The sequence below is a fragment of the Mytilus galloprovincialis genome, chromosome 4 (genome assembly GCF_965363235.1).
Source record: "Mytilus galloprovincialis chromosome 4, xbMytGall1.hap1.1, whole genome shotgun sequence".
Taxonomy (NCBI): domain Eukaryota; kingdom Metazoa; phylum Mollusca; class Bivalvia; order Mytilida; family Mytilidae; genus Mytilus; species Mytilus galloprovincialis.
The window spans coordinates 91,816,781-91,834,746 of NC_134841.1; positions in this window are offsets into that span (position 1 = coordinate 91,816,781).

Consider the following 17,966-nt stretch of genomic DNA (forward strand, 5'->3'; position numbering starts at 1 on the left):
ATTTGGGGTACTTATCTGGTCCTAAAATGAACTTGACAACGAACGTAAATTAAAAATGCAGCCTGATATTACTGTGGGTTTTTTTTTTTTTTTTTTTGCATGATATTCAATTATCCACTACATATATATAGATGAATAAACGGACCTTTGTAATTGTAGTTGAAAGAGTTTTAGGGTTTTGTTAATTTAATTTTTACCACTGATTTAAGATAAACCGAGCAAATAGTAAAGGAAAAAAATCTAGGTTCTTGATTCATATGAAAATAACGTTTAAATCGATTGTGAGTAATATAGTCGTCGGAGTTATCTGCCCTTAATAGTCTACGTTTTTCATGGTTTACATATTCGATTTAAACAATTCTGTTAATATAACAAAATTTTGTCCAGATATAGAACTTATATTTTTTTTTAATATTGTCATTCGCAGGAAGAAATTCATTCAATTTTTTAGCAGCAAGTACATCGCATTGTATTTACAGGCTGTCCTCGTTAATGTTAGCAGATTTTATACTGGTACTGTCTTAATTGATAAATATCGGGTTTTTTTAAGTGTTGGCGGTTTGACATATTTCCTTACACTCAGCAGATAAAACCTATCAGGAAAGAATTAAATGAAACAAGAAAAAACACGACAGCCAAAAAGATCAAGTACTATTGCATATTACAAGATGATTATCTGTCCAATAACATTTGGTTTGAACAAGAAATATTCATTATAAATATGAAGATGTGGTGTGAGTGCCAATGAGACAAATATTTATCCTATAAGAAAACAGATGACTGATTTAACCACCCATACCTTACTTGTCTTCTAAACACACATACAGTAGATCATTTCTGTGTCATTTGGTCTCTTAAGGAGAGTTGTCTCATTGGTAATCATAACACCTCTTCTTGTGATCTCATCTTCCCTGACTGACTTACAAATACACATACCTTTGTGATTTCAATGACATCTACCTGGCTGATTCCTAAACAAAAATACCTGACTGATTCCAAAACACAAATATTTGACTGATTGTAATCAGTCAGGTATTTGTGTTTGGGAACCAGTCCGGTAGATGTATTTATGATTCAGTTAGGTATTTTTGCTTGAGAATCAGTCAGGTATATGTGTTTATGAGAATAAGACAGGTATGTGTGTTTTGAAATCAGTCTGATTGAAACTCAAATACACGTACCTGACAGTTTTCCAAAACACACGTACCTGACTGATTTCAAAACACATTTACCGGACTGATTTCCAAACACACGTACCCGACTGATTTTCAAACACACGTACCTGACTGATTTCCAAACACACGTACCTGAATGATTTCCAAACATCCCCACCTTATACCTGACTGATTTCCAAACACCCTCACTATACCTGACTGATCTGACTGACTTCCAAACATGTGCCTGACTTAAACAGTTAAGGATAATACTACTTATGTATGGACAGAAACTTGTTCCAATAGATGCATGACCTACTCTATACTATCGCTAAGTCATATATTCCTTCTGATTAATGCAGTTTAGCATCAGACAATGCATATTTTTTATTGTAAAAATCACTTTTACTAGGTTTTCTGCATGATGACCTATGACATGTGTTCACTGGGATTTTATTATTTTAATTTTTGTTGTCGTTCATCTATAATGTAATTTTGTCACAACAATTTCATTTTACAGTCTCCAAAAGAGAAATAACGTATAATACATTATCAAAACATACCTAAGCAGAAACTATATCGTTAAACACTTATATAACATGTCCCTCAGTTTTAGTTTTTGCAATTTGATTTTTTCTCTACCCTCAGTTTTAGTTTGTAACCCGGATTTGTTTTTCTCTATCGATTTACGAATTTCGAATATTGGTATACTACTGTTGCCTTTATTCATATACAATAAGAGTGTGCCTTGCTTTTATTGTAATGCAACATATAATTTATTTATTTGTATCGTTAAGCAGATTTATTTTTACCTTAAACCAAAACTGAACCATCAATATTATTAAACATTACTCTTTAAACTATGATCATTCCATATTTTGGAACTGTATACTTAAACCATAATATTATATCTCAGCAAATTTTGCTTTATTTGAATCACAACACCATTATTAAAGTCTATGCAAAAATTTCAGCTTTTTAATATGTTATCAGGTGTTGGCCCTTAATTGAACAATATTGGTAAACTCTGGTAAATTTGTATGACTGCCATTACACCATATTTAAGCAACAGTTACTTTTCTTCGATTAATTTGAAATAGCAAAATGCTTCAATTTTTACTTTTCAGCAATTTTGCAAATGCAAGCACATTTTTAAAATTCATTTGAACAATTTCTTTTATATCTATGTATTTAAGAAAATGTTAGTTTCTTTGAATTGGTACACCATAGTATCTAAGTACAACTTATACCTATTAAACCATAAACTAATTAAATATATGCAAGTACCATGTTTTAGACTTTTCCTGATCAATGTTGTTTGGTATTTCACACGATTGCAATAGCTTCTTTTTGGAGTTCTTTGAAACCCTTAGTTCCTGTTTGGTACCTTGATTTGTCTTTTCCTTATCGATTCACGAGATTTGATCTCGGTAAACTACTGTCGCCTGTTTGTACAATATATATCATGGTCTTCTCAGTTATTCGGTGAAACAAAGCTGGTGTATGCAGACCTATCAATAGCATATTTGTTGATTACCTCTCACTCAGTATACTGCCAATAGCACAGAGCTATCTGATGAAATAAGATTATCTTGATTCATAGAGAAATATCTGTATAACAGCTGATGATTGGTTGACTACTGATTAGTTGGCTACTGATTGGTTGGCTACTGATGGGTTAGCTTCTGATTGGTTGGCTACTGATTGGTTAGCTTCTGATTGGTTGGTCACTGCATTTCATCATCTCTTTCTACCTAACCGTCTATTGACAAGTTACAAAAAGTTGTATATATAAGTTAAAAAGGTCATGTAAAAACATAATTATTTTTTTTTTGTTAAAAGTAATAGACGGGAGCAATTTTGTAATTTTTTTTTATATCAGAATTCTGCTACATGATCTCATACAATAGTCCTCAAGTCTGCAAATTGGACGTAAACCCATGTTTTTGGAAAACATACTCTTTCCTGAAACCACAATGCGCAAATTGCTCAACACGTCTTAGTAACGTTTCTCCAAAGGATAATGCCTGCACGAAGTCACGAATATGACATTTGCTAGGCATTTTTTTGATGAATTTGAGTTTTTGATTTTAACATTTGATTTGGAACTTTCCAATATAAATTTTCCCCGGAGTTTGGTATTTTTGTGATTTTCCTTTTCTTTTAAAAGATAGATAAAAAAAAGAAGTTCCTCGTGGTAAGATATTAACATAGGTAAAACACACATCATTACCATTATTATCATCATCCAAATATATGTAGTTCTTTATTCATCCACTTTCATTTTTTCAGTATAGTTAAGTAATGTTTATGTTGGTTGATTATATTTTGATTACATATATAGTTTTTTGTTTACACGAACTCCGTTGGATGTGTACTTATAGATGATTTACGGTTTATTTTTTTTTAGTTCAAATAGGCTTTGACATGACCTTCACTAACTCAAACCACTTTTAGATTGATACTTGTGTGTTCGTGTTGTTTGTTTTGTTAAACCCTTCAGATTTACACTTTAAGGTTAGCTCAGTTGTCGACCACAAGGACATCCGTCATATGGATTATAGCCAAAATTCAGCATTTGGCTATAAAAAAAATCGAAATAAAGATATTTACATTGTGGTTAAAAAAAAAAGTGGAATGCATCCATTGTCATCCGTAATAAAGAAATCAGTCAACAGAATCGTGATGACAAAATGATTTCAACGTTAGCATGACAAACCAGACGTATTGATTCAACCACTGTTATGTACGCACCCCTATAAGGTATAACAGTTAATGGAGGCTCGAAAGACTACAATTGAGAAAAATGTTGTCATAAATGGGTTTTTTTTTTTTCAGAACAAAAATATTTACATGTCATAAATCATATGATTATTTATCCGGACAATGTTCTTCAACTTTAAACTAGTTTGGCTTTTTGACTATTTTGATCTGAGCGTCACTGATGAGTCTTATGTAGACGGAACGAGCGTCTAGCGTATCAAGTTATAAGCATTGTACCTTTGATAACTATTTACACTACCGGGTTGATGCCACTGCTGGTGGACGTTTCGTCTCCGATGGTACCACCAGCCCGGTAGTCAGCACTTCGGTGTTGAAATGAATATCATTGTATTGTCATTTTTTTAAATTAACTGTTTGCCAAAGTATGAAATATACGAAATACTAATGATTTTCTTATCCAAGACATAGATTACCTTAGCCGTATTTGGCACAACTTTTTAAAATTTTTGGCCCTCAATGCTCTTCAACTTTTTACTAGTTTGGCTTTTTAACTATTTTGACCTGAGCGTCACTGATGAGTTGTATGTAGACGAAACGCGCGTCTGGCGTTTCAATTTATAAGCCTGGTACCTTTGATAACTATTTCGGTTTCAATAAAATATTAATACTCTTTTGACACTTCTAGCAACCTTATGTGCTATAAATAATCCAATATTTTAGGTTAAGGTAATAATATAACACATTGTGACTTCGATGGAGAGTTGTCTCATTGGCACTTATACAACATCTTCTTATTTCTATATAAGGTAATATTTCGTTATCTGTCTTCGAAAGTCTACAACAACTTTTAATGATTACGAAATGTAAAGAAATTTAATGGATAAAGATTTTCTTATTATTATTTCGTATTTTGCAGCTTTTGAAATTCAGATATACACATTTTTATGAATATTGAAAATTATACATCAAATAATACTTCAAAATGTCTGATTACAACAAAATCAATTCTGTAACCATCTCCTGAACTGCCATTTTTTTTTAATAACGTATGCTTTGTCAGTGAGCATTATGCCCAAGCTGGTGTTGTTTATCGTTGGAATATCTGTAGTCATGGCTTTAATGGTATCGTCCGCTTCTTCCCCACATAAGTTTTCATTCTCCCTTTGGTATCTTCCGCTTCTTTGACTTATGAGTTTTGTTTGTCGATCTGGTATCGTCCGCCTCTTTCACCTGTAAGTTTTCATTCTCCCTTTGGTATCTTCCACCTTTTTGACATATGATTTTTATTCTCATTTTTGGTATCTTCCGCCTATTTGGCTTATGATTTTTCATTCTCCCTTTGGTATTTCAGACTCTTTGACTTATGAGTTTTGTTTGTCGATTTGGTATCATCCGCCTCTTTCACCTATAAGTTTTCATACTCCCTTTAGTATCTCCCGACTCTTTGACTTATGAGTTTTGTTTGTCAGTTTGGTATATTCCTCCTCTTTCACTTATAAGTTTTCAGTCTCCCTTTGGTGTCTTCCGCCTCTTTGATTTATAATTTTTTATTCTCCCTTTGGAATCTTCGGCCTCTTTGACTTATGGGTTTACATTCTCCATTTGGTATCTTCCTCCGCATTTTTATTATTATAAAATTTATTTTCAGTTTTGTACAATGATTTTTGTTCAGTAATGAGTATTGTTACTTTCAATGAAATCTAATATTTCACCACTGATATACCGAAACTTCTGAGATATGTACACGCCATAAGAACGACGAAAGACCTAATAAAACATCACCATCGATGAACAGTCAATCTAATATCGATTCTTGTATTAGTATATTAGTAGTCACGTACGTAATAACGTATACCAAATCTTTGTCTGAGTATATCTATTCGTTTTGTGTTCATCAATTATTTACATGTGTTTGTATACTTGCATTATAAAAGACATCGCCCTCTATATAACAACCTCAATGAGATGCTATACTTATGAGAATTTACAACGTTGTCCGATGACTTATCGAACACAATCACAATAAGTGCTAATTTTATTTACAAATGAGAGAAGATCATTAAAATGATGAATGTTTTAGGAAATAGTTTCACAATATATTTTATTATTCAATATTTGTGGAATTCTGTTTAAGCAAAGTTACAGATCTAACATTGTTGGGCTGATGTTTAGAAGACTTGTATATGTATATACATGTATACATATAAACAAGTCATTGTATATATATATATATATATATATATATATATATATATATATATATATATTGACCTATTGGAAGATTGAAGAAGTAAACAAAAATGGATAATAAAACAAATATAACGCTAGAGAAACTATTACAGAATGCAACCAAATCTAACCTGCCATCTTTGCAGCCAGTAATTGTTGTTGACTTCCGGCAATGGTTTCGTTACGGATACGAAGTGATTTTATTTGGATATTTTATGCCCCCGTGGACAGTGGCTAACTTATTGATATACACATATATGATATATGTCTTCATTAAAACTGGAATGACATCAAAAACTAACATTTGTTTGATATCGATAGCAGTTTTTGACAGCATAAGTCCTATATGTCCGAGTATAATGTGGCTTTATGTTTTTGCATTGAAGAAACACATGTATTACCTCCCTTTGGAATGGTGTAGGGCATATCATTACATGACTGAAGTTATACCACAAACCATCACAACTATAACATATGCCTTGATTATTATGATGGCAATTATCCGATATATTGTTGTAGCACATCCATTCAAGGCAAATCGCTTATGTTCAAAGAGACGAATGACTGTGGGAATTATATCATGTGTTGTCATATCCATAATAGGCAGATGTATTCCTTTTTTCCATTATAACTATTCTGGAATAACCATTCCGGCATTTAACAAACCAAACGAAACCATGCAAGCCTGCGTCATACGAAAACCAAACTGGATAAGAATAGACTTTTTTGAGTATTTAGCCATATTTCAGGCTGTGAGTTTTTTTTGTTTGGTTCTTATACCAAATTTAGTGATGTTGGTTACAGAAATTCTTTTAGTTCTTACTATGGTTAAAAATGCCAAAAAGCGAAAGTATTTGACAAGTTATGTTACCCAAAGAAAACAAAGGGATACAAGACTGACCCAGGCTACAGTAGTAATAGTTGGTTTGCATCTGATCAATGGGTTGCATGTCTCTTTTGTACAAACATGTGACTTCTTATATTTATTTTTTGACATTATTGTCCTCCCAAATAACGATTTAAGGTCAATTGTAGCCATATCTAATACAATATTTTGGGTATTATTGTTACCTTCCAATTTCTTTGTTACTGCCTGTTTAAGCAGTGATTTCAGAAAAGGATTTAAATCCACTTTCTCGGCTCCACGGGTTCCACAGAATGTCAAGTAAATGAGGAAGTATGTTAGATATTGTTTTGTACTTGAAATAGTAAATAGTAAACTCTTCAATCCTGTCAAAATAATGTTAATTTTACTGATAAATGAGTGGGTAACACAATATGGACTGTTCAGTTCAGAAAGGTAGGTTAGACAAACTTTTAAAGTTATGTGGCGTTGCTATTGGGCGGTTTGGTTTTCTTTTTGTAATCTGTATTTGTATAGATGAGAACCATTGACTTTAAACTGTTTGTGTTTGAGAGTTCACGGTGAAAGCAAATCCAACAAAAAGCGCTTCAAACACACTGATATTTAGAAGTGTTAATTCATTTTGATAAAAAATCTGTCATAAGAGAACTTACTATTTGTTTTCTTTTTATCTCTTTTTTCAAGTTAGATGTAATTCTGTTCATAGCTAAAGACTGCACAATTTAGATTGTTCATTTCATTTTTTACGACATATGCATGGTCAAAATACTCAAAATTAATGTTTGTAAGAAAATAATAAAATTGAGAATGAAAATGGGGAATGTGTCAAAGAGACAACAACCCGACCATAGAGACTTTTTTAATATAAAAATAAGAAGATTTGGTATATAATTGATATGAATATATGATGTAATTATTGTGTTAGAGTTTAATAGCAGTGCATCATAAGTCTTTGAAGGCTAACTGATATGTAAATAATGTACTTAAATATGTTGAATTAATATGTAATATCAGGTTGCACTATGAAATAAAACATATATATGTATACATATCGAATTGTTAAAAGTCTTGAGTATAGATAAATATATCTAAATAAAAAAGTCCAATATTTCCGGATAATGCATATATTATTGAATATTCACAAGTACTTTCATGTTTTACAACAATCTTCAGATGAAAGCCGAATAATTGTAACTATGAGACGGTAGTTAAGTACGTAACGTCATAAAACAATTACAAAAGGGAGATAAACGCTCTAAAGTAAAATATGGGAAGCCAATTGTAACGCTTTTGAAAGCCTAATGCGCATTTAGTTTTGGCTTGAATTTGGTTAAAAAATATTGTTCCTTTATGGATCTTCTAATGTCACATTCTACATTAATTTTATAGAACGGGAAAATTTTTAAAAGCCCTCTACCGCAACGATCTAAATGTTCGCTTAGAGGCATTTTCCTATATTGCGGCTATCGGATGTGTTGTCAATGAATGCGTGTTCTTTCCACTAAACTATTACCGGTTTGTCTGATGTTAATTTCTTTGCAGCCGCAGCATTCAATGCAGTAAATCAAATTTTCACTTTTACACGTCAGGTTGGTATTGGCATATATCGTTTGTCCGCATTTTGTCTTAAGTTCGCTTCCAATATATATGTATGCACATGTACCACAACAAGGACCTTGAATGGTTTTTTCCTTTCGGTTGGGTCGAACTTGGCACGGGTCAATAGACGTTTTAAGTTCTTAGTTTGCCGTTTGCCTTGTACCAACGTTTCTTGGTTTATGAGGGTACTTAATTTTGAATCTTGTCCAAGAATTAAGAAATTCCTCCTCGCTACAAAAAATATATTCTGGTTACGAGGATTATGTTTGACAACAAACGGTATCTTATCATTTTCGGTAGATTTTTCAATTGTTGCCCGTAGTTGTTCAACTGGGATTTGTTTAGCCATGCCAATACCTCTTATGATTACGCTTAAAGGATATTTTTGTGCAACAAGAAATACTTCGAGTTCTTGCAATCGTTCGTCCCTTAAGATTTCATTCTCAACTACTGTGCATATTTTCCTGGCTAGACAGTAGGGTATATTTCTTTTTGTATGTGCTGGATGGCAGGAATGGGAGTTTAAATATTGGTGTGTGTCAGTGTCTTTATAATAAATATCCGTTTTAAGATCAGTGCCTTCTTTAATAATCATAATATCCAGGAATGATAGTCTGTGAGAATTCACTTCCATGGTGAACTTTATAGATGTATGGAGACTGTTTAGAATATCAGAAAACATTTTAAGCTCTTCATAGGATTTTGTCCAAATGATACAGCAGTCGTCAATATATCTTTTCCAGGAGGTTTCAAATTGCCTGGCCATTTATATACCAAATGTATTCTCAATCTCCTGATACAATATCTGTTCTAAAAAAAAACATTACTAGTGTAGCGAAAGTTGGGGCAAATGTTGTACACATAACAGTTCCTCTCGTTTGTGTATAATTTTTCCCATCAAAATAAAATGTATTGTTTTCCAAAATAAATTTTATAGAATCTAAAATGAAATTGGCTCTCCATATTTTACATAAGAACGTTTATCCCCCTTTTGTAATAGTTTTATGACGTTACGTACTTAAATACCGTCTCATAGTTACAATTATTCGCCTTTCACCTGAAGATTGTTGTAAAGCATGAAAGTACTTGTGAATATTAAATAATATATGCATTATCCATACATCTATAAAGTTCACCATGGAAGTAAGTTCTCACAGACTATCATTCCTGGATATTATGATTATTAAAGAAGGCACTGATCTTAAAACGGATATTTATTATAAAGACACTAACACACACCAATATTTAAACTTCTATTCCTGCCATCCAGCACATACAAAAAGAAACATACCCTACTGTCTAGCCAGGAAAATATGCACAGTAATTGAGAATAAAGTCTTAAGGGACAAACGATTGCAAGAACTCGAAGTATTTCTTGTTGCACAAAAATATCCTTTAAGCCTAATCATCAGAGGTATTGAAATGGCTAAGCAAATCCCGATTGAACAACTACGGGCAACAATTGAAAAATCTACCGAAAATGATAAGATACCGTTTGTTGTCACACACAATCCTCGTAACCAGAATATATTTTCTGTAGCGAGGAGAAATTTCTTAATTCTTGGACAAGATTCAAAATTAAGTACCCTTATAAACCAAGAAACGTTGGTACAAGGCAAACGGCAACCTAAGAACTTAAAACGTCTATTGACCCGTGCCAAGTTCGACCCAACCGAAAGGAAAAAACCATTCAAGGTGTCGAAATGCACAGATTCTCGTTGTGGTACATATGCATACCTATATATTGGAAGCGAACTTAAGACAAAATGCGGACAAACGATATATAATATGCCAATACCAACCTGACGTGTAAAAGTGAAAAATTGATTTACTGCATTGAATGCTGCGGCTGCAAAGAAATTTACATAGGACAAACCGGTAATAGTTTAGTGGAAAGAACACGCATTCATCGACAACACATCCGACAGTCGCAATATAGGAAAATCTCTCTTAGCGAACATTTAGATCGTTGCGGTAGAGGGCTTTTTAAAATTTTCCCGTTCTATAAAATTAATGTAGAATGTGACATTAGAAGATCCATAAAGAAACAATATTTTATAACCAAATTCAAGCCAAAACTAAATGCGCATTAGACTTTCAAAGCGTTACAATTGGCTTCCCATATTTTACTTTAGAACGTTTATCTCCCTTTTGTAATTGTTTTATGACGTTACGTACTTAACTACCGTCTCATAGTTACAATGATTCGCCTTCACCTGAAGATCGTTGTAAAACATGAAAGTACTTGTGAACATATGATCTAAACACGAAAATTGCTCACACGTTGTTGTCAATATTTAATTTTATGCAACTGTCATTCAAGAGAGAGGTTTTGATAGCTATAAAACCAGGTTTAATCCATCATTTTCTACATAAGGAAATGTTTGTACAAATTCAGGAATATGACTGTTGTTTCCCATTCCAAAAGATGTGTTTGAGCTTTTGATTTTGCCATTTAATAAAGGACTTTTTTGGTATTATTGTTATTTTACTATTTACAAAACTATTAACTGCCAACTTTTACAGGTCATCGCACGGCTTCAACAAACTAATAAGTCGAAGAGAAACGGAAAGTGCTATGTTACATATAAAATATAAGGTCAATGTCAGAAAAATATAAACTTTTTTGTATGAGGCTGAGAAAATGGGTAAGGGCGAGGTTCTTACGCTCATATATGTACGTACAAAAGTAAGGAGCTGTATGACTTATATAATTTGATTTAGACCTCAATGTTCTTCAACTTCGTACTTTATTTGGCCTTTTTTAACTTTTTTTTATTCGAGCGGCACTGATGAGTCATTTGAAGACAAAATGCGCGTCTGACGCAAATACAAAATATCAATCCTGGTATCTATGATGAGTTTATTTCGATAAACTCATCAAAGGTAAATTTGTTTATGCTTAGGTATCCTTGTATTTTTGCATACTTAGGTATCTTTTATGTTTGGATGCTTAGATAACCTGGAATTTGTGTATGCTTAGTTAACCTGGTATTGTGTTGAGCTTTTTGATTCTATGTTGAATATATGTATGTTTGGGAATCTTGGTATCTTGGATGAACGTTTATATTATTGATTGAATATGTGCATGGTTAGGTCGCCTTATATCTTATATATTAAGCTTTAATATTCTAGATTGAATCTGTGCATGATTAGGTAACCTGAAAGCAGACATGAACTTTAAGATTCTTAATTGAATGTGTGCATGCTTAGGTAATCTGGCATCTTCAATATTTGTTCAGATTCTATATTGCTTCTCTGCATGCTTAGGTTACCTGTTGTTTTTGATGAGTTTTTATATTTTTGATTTAATATGCGCATTCTTGGGAAGCCAGACATTTTGGACATGATTTTAGATTCTGGATTGAAAATGTGCATGCTTAGGTTGTCTGGTATCTTGGATACACTTTTAGATTCTCGGTTGAATCTGTTCACGCTTAGATAGACAGGTATCTTCGATAAGATTTTAAATTAGAATGAAATTCAAAACAGTGTGGCTGTGGCCATTGATTGACACATTAAATTCATCCATTGACTGGGACAATTTAGGTGAACGTTTGTATGTAACGACCACTGCTCACTATGTACTTTTTAAAGACACTTAAACTATGGGGTCACCAAAGGTTCTCAACACCTTAATAAAGTAATTCGAAAAATTAATCAGAAATAACACGATGTTTTGATTTATATCAATTATATAAATCAAAACATAAAGGTTATTCCTGATTAATTTTTCAAATTATTTTATAATTAAAGGCGTTAAGAAACCTTTGGTGACCCCACAGTTTAAATGTCTATCGTAGGTACGTCGTGAACAGTGGTCGTTACAGACAAACGTTTACGTAAATTGTCCCAGTCAATGGATGAATTTAATGTGTCAATCAATGGCCACAGCCACACTGTTTTGAATTTCATTCTATAGATTGTATCTTTGCATGATTAGATTCCTGGTGTATTTGCATGCTTAGGTAGCATGTTTAATTTTATAATTTTAATAGTTAAACCTGCGTATGAACAGAATAAATTATATGCATGATTAGATTCCTGGTGTATTTGCATGCTCAGGTAGCTTTGTATCTTTGCATGCTTAGGTAGCTTTGTATCTTTGCATGCTTAGGTAGCATGTCAAATTTCATAATTTTAAGGGTAACACCTGCGTATGAACAGAATAGATTCCTTACCAACCTTACATAAAATACCAATTTAGGCGATAGAAACGTATTTATTACACCCCATCAAACGTTTTATACTATCACGTTTTCATCGATTATGTATACGTGCATGAAGTCAAAATAAGTCTGTGTTCAAGAAGAATGATTATGCAACAACAACAAAAAACAAATTTCAGGGATCATATGATAATGAGAATTGATAACTATTGCATTCAGATGATAAGACTTAGTAAATGAAATGTTGAAAAGGTTTGTCTGCGTCCTTTTTTCATAATTACTGATTTCTAAGAATATTTCCACGATTGTTTGAGTGGTTATTACTGGTTGGTAATATAGCATTGTCTGTGTCTTACTTCGGCTTATTTTAGTTTAACCTACTTATTTATTTGTGATAATCTCTGGTGAGGGTTGTTGGTTTTTTTTTGGGGGGGGGCGGTTTTTGTTCAAATCACAGCTCATCTTGATATTAAACTTTTGATTTACTGGGAAAAACAAATATTTGAAACATTCATTATTTTGAACAAAACATGTCTAATTGCTTTATTTAAATGTACATTCTATTTTGAATGTAATTTTCAGGTAGTAAATTGTATTAAATGAAAGTTTTCGGATCCCTTAGTCTTGGTATTTTTTAACTATTTTTTGGCTGCTCTTTTGGGTCCCTTAGTTTTATATGCAGCCTATTTTTAATAATGTTTGCATTTCTTCGGGGTCCATTGGTTTTTAAATGCAAGCCTAGTTTTTTTACTTTCATTCAAAATTTGTTTGACAGTCGGTTATTCAAGTTCCTCTGTTTACAGATTTTATCGTAATGGAAATGATATCTAGAATTGTAGGGTGTTAACATTCATTCGCTGAAACAAAATAATGCTTTTCTTCTACTGTGAAATTCTTATTATATTTAGCATTAACTTCGCACAAGATCATGATAATGTCATCCTGTTGATTTTCAATATGAAGTCTTCTCCGATGTAGTCCTCGAAACTACTATAGAGGCGACATGCTTTTGTATCGACTATTTGAGTCCTTTGAGCATGACTTGGCAACATCGAGCAATCGTTGATAAGGTACTGATTATTACCATTGTGCTTGCACTTAAGTTGTCATCTTTTTCACCGGTAATACAATTGGAGACGACATCAATTTGCATCGACTGTGCGAGTACTTTGAAAAGGCTTTCAGTAACAACCAGCATTCTTTCATAAGATATTGTTTATTACCGTTGTGCGTGTAGTAATATAACAGTACCAATCTCTTTTGTTTGTTTTTCTATGTACCTCTTCTTCGTCTAATTTAAATATACAGAGGGAAGTTTGAGATATAGATTTATAGGTTGAAATATTATATAGACACTTTTAAAAACGTTAAGTCACTTCTAGGTGTCTTTACGTCTTTTGAGTCGTTTGGTTTATGGCTCATAGACATTTAACCCCTTTCGCACATTTATCGCATGGGGAATTTACTATGGAATTCTACCAACTAAGTTATGTAAGTGGAACCATAATTTATGACAACAACTGGTACTTCATATCTTCATAAAAATACTTGAAAACGTCATCAATCTTATAGACTTTAGTTGACCAACGCAAAATTCAGAATCGTCAGTAAAGTACCACAAACCACAAATGATTGCATTCTTTTAGATTGGAAATAAGAACGACATTAAACAGTTACGTTCACATTTTGTTGGTTTCAGTGTTCTTGATGAATGTAAATCAAGAAATCGTTATAGACGTATCAAATTTAAAAAGTGTAATTATCATTTACTATAAAGTTATTAATTGAACTTACATATATTATATTGGCCTCAGGCTAATTAAGGGTGTTATAATTTCCGGGCAACAGCTATAAACATTCATGAAGTATGCATTGCATCCCCAGATTGTGCAAATTAGATTTATATCAAGATGTCCCAAACCCACAATAAACAAACGTATGTATTATTGCCCTTCGTCTGATTCCTTACACTGCACGATTATATCAATTATGCATATGAACTTTTGATGGCCGAATTAAATTATTATCAACTAGAAAAAAATCGATGAAGTATAGTTTAAGGTCAAGGTACAGTTAAGGGGTATGTCACAGTTTTTGGTAATTTTTTGTATACAGCTCTACTGAAAATTGAAAATAATAATGCATTTACTGTAAATTCGAATGTAAACTGAAGTTTTTATTAATGTAAATAATGCGACTACTTCAGTATCGCTATATTAAGAACTCCCATTCTGATATCAAATACATATACCTGTATGTAGCTTTCCCTAAAATCACAATAATAATAATGACTCGCATTTTTGTTAACTCTTCAAAAATTGCAAAAATAAATGCACGCAGTAACTTCTAAATTTACAGTATCTCTTTTATTTTCTGAAATATTATTAGACTTGTATGTTGCCCACAACTTAATACTTATGTATAGAAACAGTCGAACAGGACCAACAACTAAACATGTCAGGCCCCTAATTTTCTCTATTCTATTGTTTAATATTTTGTTGTCCGCAGTCTTTCATGGCTTATTACACGAAATGGATTGTAATTGTTGTTGAAATCTATTCCTGCAACAGTAGTTTGCCGATGTTCAAATCTCATAAATCGATTTAGAAGACAAATCAAATTGACAAACACAAGCTGAGGGAATCCCATGAACTCAAAAATGAGCGACATCGATCGTGTCAACAGAATAAGTGTCTTCTGCTATGCACGATTCACCCGCAATTCGAATCCACATTCGGTCAAAAGTAAAATCACAAAAATTCGAATCAGAGGAAAATTCAAAACGGAAATTCCCTAATAAAATGGCAAAATCAAAAGCTCAAACACAACAAGCGAATAGATAACAACTGCTATATTCCTGACTTGGTACAGGCATTTTATCGATACAATCGGTAAAATTTGACATTTGGCGAAGTGTCTAAGACTGCGAAAACATGTCGTTAGTAGTTGAGATACCGACATATCGTATCGAGTACCAAATTTGCGATAGTGACCTTTAAATGTATGTAGTTTCTTTCTTTCTAATACCTCTGTTGAAGCTGTAAATGAAGTCCGTAAAGTGTAAACAGGCACGAGCAATATGGTAAATTATCATCTTTGGAGATATGTAAACCTCATACGGTGGAGCAGAGGGTATGTCACTGCTGATAATTGGAAACTTGAAATCATCAAGTTCCACCTGTGGCAATATCGAGGAAAACATCAAGATATGAAGCAAACATTTTAGTTTCGGTAGTATCCTTAATTTCAATTTCATATCTGGAAGTGAAATCAAAGAATTTACAAGAGTTTTTTTCCCTTGTTTTTGAAAAAAGTAATGCAAATAGTTTGCTTCATATGAGTACGAAAACAAGTCGACCAGTAGGGTGCATAATTAGTTCCAATTGGAATACAGACTGTCTTTTATAGTATCAATCCACCAAACTCTGCAAATGAGTTGTCGATCAAAAAATCCAGCATTTTAATGTTATTATCTTCGGTGTATTAAGTTCATTTGTAAAGCCTACCTACAGAAATCTCTATAACGACTGCTGATTTGCCACTGAATTTCATCGTTTTTTCTTATCTATCCGTATTTTGGCAAGTAATTAGAAGAATGTGTATATATAAGTTAAAAGTTCATATTAGAAATTAAATTCTTCTTCTTGTTCTTTTAAAAGTATTAGATAGGAGCAATTTTGTGGGTTTTTTTTATTTCAAAATTCAGTTACATGACCTGATATAATATAGTGCTGCCCCTGTATAATCATGACGAGAATCATATAAAATTTTGCACAATGCATAGTTTAAAAACTGGTTTGGTAGAATTATTCTATATTTTTTTTCTCAATTCTTTAGACATGAATATTTTTTACCAGAATATTATAAAAAATATTATTGTTTATACTCGAATACTAACACAAAAGAATGATTAACAGTATCAAACATTTCTTCGATGTAAAACCATTGTCGAAGGCAAGGCCGTGTCAATCACAAAACATTATCCCCATTGTCTTAGGCTAAGGCGGGACAAGCGCCATCTTTATCACCAAAGTTGATACTTTTCCCAGACTGTGCACGTTGTATTTGTACTGATTAATATTTCATGGTTTACTTGATGGTATAATTGTTAGTTCAAATTGACTTTGACCTAGCCTTCAGTAACTCAAAGTACTTTAAGATTGATACCTGAGTGTGCTTTTTTTTTCTATGTTATTTTTTTACCACGGAAAACTTCAGCTGAAGCAACACGATCCCCGGTTGAAGAGTTAGCCTGTTATACTAGTGGCATCCGTCGTATGGCTCATATCAAAACAAAATTCAGCATTCGGCTATGATACAATTGAAAAAAAAGAGAATGAGATTATGGTTACGAAAAGTGGAACGCATCCATACTCATCTGTAATTAAAAATGTCAACCAAATCGTGAACGCATCCGTAAAAATTTTGAAAAGATGATTTCAAATACACCAATAAGAACCTTGGATTTAATAGCTGCTATGTAAGCGCCATTCCCTTTAAATGATATCATCAACTTGGAAGCTCGCAAGACTGCGATTGAGAAAATATGTTGTCATAAAGAGTTCTTGTTTCTGAAAAAATCATTTACCTGTCATAAATGATATGAATATTTACTTGGACATTGATTTTGCAATTAGCGGTAACGAAAGACATGTCTTTATCGTTTTAGGTATATATAAGAAGATAATGCTCTTGCGACACTTCTAGCAACCTTGTGTGCTATAGTAATATTTTGAGGTTAATATGATAATATTGACTATGGTAATATATCGTTATTTGTTTGTCTGTCTTCGTATTTTACCACATTGACAATTTTGATATGAACATTTATATAAGTATGAAAAATTGTACATCAAATAATACTTTAAAATATCTCAATACAACAAAAGGCATCATGTTACAATCTCATGAAATACCACATATAATTGTCATCGATTTCACAATGTTTTTATATGGATATGAAGTGATCTTATTTGGATATTTCATGTCATTTTGGACAGTGGTTTTATTATCATATACTCCACGATGATATCTGTTTTCGTTAAAACCGGTATGACTTCCAAAGCTCACATTTGATTGATATCAGTAGCAGTATTTGATTGTCTTTTAAATTATGTCCTAGTATAAGGTAGCTGTACTCCTTCAAAACAAATTTAAAAAAAATTATAGGCAACTTTGCGGCCTTCAACAATGAGATAACCCCATACCGTATAGGCGGCTATGAAA